We start from the raw sequence: 6,000 nt of genomic DNA on the forward strand, positions 1-6,000 counted from the left end.
GTAAAAACCAGCACCTTGAACTGGACCTGGAAACAAACTGGCAGCCAGTGTAATTCTTTCAGAATGGGTGTGATGTGCTCCCCTCAGGCAGCTCCAGATAAAACCCTAGCTGCCGCGTTTTGCACTAGCTGCAGTTTCCGGATATTCTTCAAGTGCAGCCCCTCGTAGAGCCTGTTATGGCAATCCAGCCGTGACGTGACTAAGACATGGGTAACCGTGGTCAGATCTGCCTTCTCGAGAAAGGGATGCAGCTGGTGCACTAGCCGAAGCCGTGCAAAAGCACCCCTGGCCACCGCCTCCACCTGAGCTTCCAAAGGCAGAACCGGGTCCAGTAGTACCTCCAAGCTGCGTACTTGCTCCTTCAAGGGGAGTGCAACCCCATCCAGAACTGGTAAAATCTCCTCATCCCGATTGGCTCTCCTACTGACCAACACTACCTCTGTCTTGTCCAGATTTAGTCTCAGTTTATTAGCCCGCATCCAACCCATCATGGCCTCCAGCCCCTGATTCAGGACATCCACCACCTCCCTAGGATCAGGTGACAAGGAGAGATAGAGCTGAGTGTTATCTGCATATTGCTGACAACTCAGTCCAAGTCCCTGGATGACCTCTCCCAGCGGCTTCATGGGACCCCACAGGCCAAAGGCCACGGGGCCGAACAGTAGTCCCCCAACACCACCTTCTGGACACTCCCCCCAAGAAAGGATGAGAACCACTACAACGCAGTAGGGATGTGCACGGACCGGTTCGGAGGCCATTCTACTGGCCTCCAGACCGGTCCGGACACAGAGCAGTTTGGATTCGGAAGGGTTAGGGTGGGGAATTCCATTAAGGGTGGGGGGGCTTTACTTACCCCTCCCGCGTTTTCCCAACTCCGTCGCCATAGTTACTGTAAAAATCCGGCAGCAGGATCCCTCCTTGCCGCCCACTTCAATCTCCGAATCATGGCTCCTCCGTGGTAAACAATCGGGCGGCAGGATACCTCCCTGCCGCCCCCTTGAAGCCCCCTGCCACCCCTTGAAGCCCCCTGCTGCCCCCTTCAATCTCGCCCCCACCGCTCCCTCGCGGCAGGGAGATGTCCTCCCGCCCCCTTCCCTGCCGGGCTGCAAAAGTCTTTAAGAAGCCTTTTATTAGCCATGAAGGGCAAGGTTCAAGAGCGCACAATGTCGCTCGCACACTGCACAGGATCTTGTCCACATCCTCAGGCTGCACCAACTGAAAAGAATCCAACACAACAGGACCAGATGGTACCAAAGGCACGTCTGCCGGAACTGCCAAAACTCTGGAGTCCAGGCCAGCACGGATGCGAGTGACTTTGTCTGTAAAGTGGCAGGTAAACTGATCACAGTGAGCTGTAGATTATTCCTCCCCCATTACCTGGGAGGATGTGTGGAGCAATGTTTTTACCACACGAAACAGCTCTGTTTGTCTACACTGAGCAGATGCAATGGAGGCAGAGAAAAAACATTTCTTTGCCGCCCCCACCGCCACGGAGGAGTCCCTAAAATGGGCTCTAGCCCGTGTTCAATCGGATTCGTCACGACTCTTCCTCCAGCGTTGTTCCAACCATCGTCCAAGTTGCTTCATCGCCCTAAGCTCAGAGGAAAACCAATGAGCAGATTGGTCTCCACCAAGCCGGAGAGGGCATTTAGGCACAACCGTGTCAACAGCCTGGGCTGTCTCTCCATTCCAGAGATTGACCAGGGCCTCGACAGGGTCACCAGCTCTGGACACTGGAAACTCTCCGAGGGCCATCTGGAATCCAAGCGGATCCATAAGCCTCCGGGGGCAGACCATTCTAATCAGTACTTTGATACAGCTTGGTACAGTTTGAGTACCTGCCGACTAATGTATCCTCACGTCACTGTTCCCAGGAATCAAGGCTGCACAAAAGCTGCACCAATCTTTGTTACTTTGACCATCCACCCCATTGAGTTCCAGAGATTCTCAGTCCTGGTAATTTTTTGCTTCAAATAGTTGATTTCACTGTTTTAGGGGTCTTTTGACCACACCTGCAACATAAACTCAGCTGCCTGGAGATTTCCCTTTGCCAAATAGATCTCCAACTTCGTTCCAGCCCAAGAAGGCTACACAGGCAGGAAAGGTAGCTATAACATGCACACCCATAGTTGCTAGCCCTGGGACAGGGATTCCTTCCCCACTTTTCCATTCGTTCTATTCTTTACTGATAAAAGTGGAGCTTCCAGTTCTGGGACCTCTTAATTAGTGTGCTTTGATAACAGGTATTTACGTGGCCAGAAGCAAAGGAGGTGCACCACTAAAATTAGTGTTTGAATCCATGGGAACAAAAGCCAGTCTCTGGCAGGCATAGTGGAGATCCATATTCCAGGTTTCTCTCTCCAGCTACATCAGTAAAGCTACCCAAAATCTCCCTCCTGCACTCCTTTGTTAACCCTCTGTGTCATAGTGACCAACCCAGCAGAGTTGCACTTGATTGTTTGTCCTGTCTTTGGTCTAAGCCTCCCACTTTTCGTGAGTTTGTGTTTTAGAGTAAAGCCACCTAGTCGACCAGGACCGACATCATGATGCCGTATCATATTTTGCCTATCACCTCCTTTCCTAACCAATTGGCTTCCCTGATTGGTTGTCTTTCTTGTCAGTTAACCCCCTGCCTGATTCAGGAACTATCCCCAAGAAACCATGCAAAGCTTGCAGTTAGCTCTAACCTCAAGTGGACTCACTAGGAGTCACACTTCCCAGCACTCTATGCTTTCCCCATTCATTTTATATTGCTACAAGCCCACCCCGCACAGAGCATCTGTGCGCTCTTTGGGGCCGGCTACCTCTCTCTCTCCACCCCCCACCCCCCCGTCTCCGGCGGGGCCGAGTGCGGCCACCGCTGCCAGAGGGCCGAGTGCTGCCGCCGCCAGCGGACCGAGTGCCGCCTTACATTTGCGGCCGAGCTGGGCCCGCCAGCCGCCGCCTTGCATGGCCGGGCCCGCCGCCACCACCTTGCATCCGCGGCTGGGCCAGGCCAATCCCGCCGCCGCCTCGCATCTGCCCAGCCAGTCAATTCTCCTGGGTGCGCCAGCCAATCAGGCGCCTCTGCAGCCTAGCCAATCAGCTGGACTGCCGGGATGCATTTTTCCCTGGCACACCCAGGAGAATTATATATATAGATATTTGAATGCATTATTTTTCTGTCTTGATAACCTTGCAGATAAGTCTAGTTTGCCACATTCCACAAGTAAATGATTTATTTTGCTAGTTCCCTAATCAGATTGTATATTTTGATCGTTCTTAATAAATGTTAAGTGTTTTGCATTGAAAGCTTGTCTCCTTCGTTCATTTCACTTCCACACCAACACTCAGCTTAGTCCTAGCTGTAAAAGATCCCTTGACAGACATGAGTCTGGCCCACGTTTCATAACAGTATATTAAAGGGAAATGCAGAAGACACCGAGGAGAAAGTAGGTAGTGATGCAGCAGCTTCAGGAGTGTGCCCAGAGACAGCCTTTGAGGACAACCACACCAAGAAGGAGCAGGAGGAAAAGGGTGTGGAGTGACCAGTATGAGTGAGCTCACTCATACTGAGGCCTCAGGGATGTGGGACAGGAGAATAATACCATACACTGATATGGAATAATCTTTACTGGTTGCAGCAAGAACCTGAATACCAAAATACTGAAAATATTAAGAGTTACTTTTGACTTCGCAACTGATTAACAAATCCTAGAAATTAATTAGTCTTTAAAAATTAACATGCTCTATTAAATTTGCTCTTTATTCTCTTCTTTCATATGTAGTAGCCCTTGTTGACAGAACAAGGCCTTTCCCAACCCATCCCAGTCACCTATTCCCTCCTGACCACACCCAGGCCACGTGTCGCCAAAGAGTTCTACGAAAAACCCAGCACAGAGGAATGCAGGTATGTTTTTGTTTTCCCACCCAGAGATAGTTAAGGCTGCAGCCTTTGCCTTGATCACAGACTAAACATACATGCCACTTTGTGATTTGAAATACTAGGGCTGTGCTCTCTGAAGGGAGAATCACTACAGAAATGACTCGAATGCTGCGGAGCGAAATGACCTGGAAGATGAGCTGAAGAGCAGAACTTTGGGTCCAGAGGCCAGGGGAGTAACGTTAACGTAGACTAATTCTGTGAAAGGGTAACCAGACTGTTGTCCTCCTACTGTACCATCTGGCTTCAGTAAAGTTAAAGTTCTATTACATTTACAGATGAAAGATTATAAACAACAAATATATGTGAAATGATCAAGAAATTCATAGAACTAGCTGAACCCGCACAGAGCATCTGTGCGGTAGTTCACTTACTTTTTGGGGTTAGTTGGGAGAACTTGTTTGGCTGGTCCTCCCACGGCTCTCTCGCTCACTCTGCCCCCCACCGCCTCTCTCGCTTGCTCTGTCTCTCCGCCCACCGTGCCTCTCTCGCTAGCTCTGTCTCTCTCCCCCACGCCTCTCTCGCTCGCTCTGTCTCTCTCCCCCGCGCCTCTCTCGCTCGCTCTGTCTCTCTCCCCCCGCGCCTCTCTCGCTCGCTCTGTCTCTCTCCCCCCGCGCCTCTCTCGCTCGCTCTGTCTCTCTCCCCCCGCGCCTCTCTCGCTCGCTCTGTCTCTCTCCCCCCGCGCCTCTCTCGCTCGCTCTGTCTCTCTCCCCCCGCGCCTCTCTCGCTCGCTCTGTCTCTCTCCCCCCGCGCCTCTCTCGCTCGCTCTGTCTCTCTCCCCCTGCGCCTCTCTCGCTCGCTCTGTCTCTCTCCCCCCGCGCCTCTCTCGCTCGCTCTGTCTCTCCCCCCCGCGCACCCCTCTCGCTCGCTCTGTCTCTCCCCCCCCGCGCCTCTCTCGCTCGCTCTGTCTCTCCCCCCCCGCGCCTCTCTCGCTCACTGTCTCTCCCCCCGCGCGCCTCTCTCGCTCACTCTGTCTCCCCCACCACCTGCCTCTCTCACTTGCTAGAATCTACAGCCATCACCGGTCGCCAGGCCAGGCCCACCAGCGTGGGCCGGCCAATTCTCCTCCTCCTGGGTGTGCCAGCCAATCAGGTGCCTCCGCAGCCCAGCCAATCAGCTGGGCTGCTGGGACGCATTTTCCCCAGGCACACCTAGGAGAAATATATATAGAGATATTGTGAAAAATGTATTGATGCATTATGGATAGGGAGAATATATGTAGATTACTGAGTAGAATTAATATGTGGAATATCTGTATGTGTTTTGTAAATATTATGTTTCTTCTATGGTTTTAGAGTTTATATTTTAAAGAATAACAAGGCATATGCTATGTCCAACTGCTGACTGTACCACTTCAGAGTGCAGAGCCAGCGTGTTGTAGTGGTTAGAGTGCTGGACTAGGACCGGGGAGACCCGAGTTCAAATCCCTATTCAGCCATGAAACTAGCTGGGTGACTCTGGGCCAGTCACTTCTCTCTCAGCCTAACCTACTTCACAGGGTTGTTGTGAAAGAGAAACTCAAGTATGTAGTACACCGCTCTGGGCTCCTGGGAGGAAGAGCGGGATATAAATGTAAAATAAAATAATAATAATAATAATGATTAAATATTCCCCCTACCACCTAAATGGTGCGAAGGATTGCCTATCACAACCTATAGATGACTCAGCGAATTCACTCTGTACCACTCCAGAGTGCATGATTAAATATTCCCACTACCAAACACACACATTAAAACTAAATTAAACCAACCTGTTTTTTGTCTGAAATGTCTGAGAAATGGGTTTTGCCCCAGCTTTCTTGCTGATTTGATACTTTCCCATGTTCAGGGATATGTTTTTTACATGGGAAAAATTCAGTTATACAACCTCCCACCTGCATTATGAAGTAATACAGTACCAAGATTGCATTCCACAATCTGGGTTAATGTCTAGTGATGCTAGTTTGTTCTTTACAGTAATTCTGTAGTTCTTCCATCAGCTCCTTTTCCTCTTTTAATTTTAAAAAGAAGAGATTTTGCTGGTGCTGACATTTCTTTAATTATACCCATCTGTTCTTAGACCTGCTGTATGCAGCAAAA

General features: G+C 50.6%; 1 protein-coding gene across 4 annotated transcripts in view; it reads right to left on the reverse strand.

Moving 5' to 3' along the window:
- The window catches only part of SV2C (synaptic vesicle glycoprotein 2C), a 247,434-nt gene extending 242,912 nt beyond the window's left edge, over nucleotides 1-4,522 (reverse strand). For all 4 annotated transcript variants that reach the window (XM_053293614.1, XM_053293612.1, XM_053293611.1 and 1 more), the window contains exon 1: nucleotides 4,297-4,522. The gene's annotated coding sequence lies outside the window, so the exon portion shown is untranslated. The remainder of the gene's footprint in view (nucleotides 1-4,296) is intronic.
- Between the last annotated feature and the right edge of the window lie 1,478 nt (nucleotides 4,523-6,000).

The sequence above is a fragment of the Hemicordylus capensis genome, chromosome 2, assembly GCF_027244095.1.
Source record: "Hemicordylus capensis ecotype Gifberg chromosome 2, rHemCap1.1.pri, whole genome shotgun sequence".
Classification (NCBI taxonomy): Eukaryota; Metazoa; Chordata; class Lepidosauria; order Squamata; family Cordylidae; genus Hemicordylus; species Hemicordylus capensis.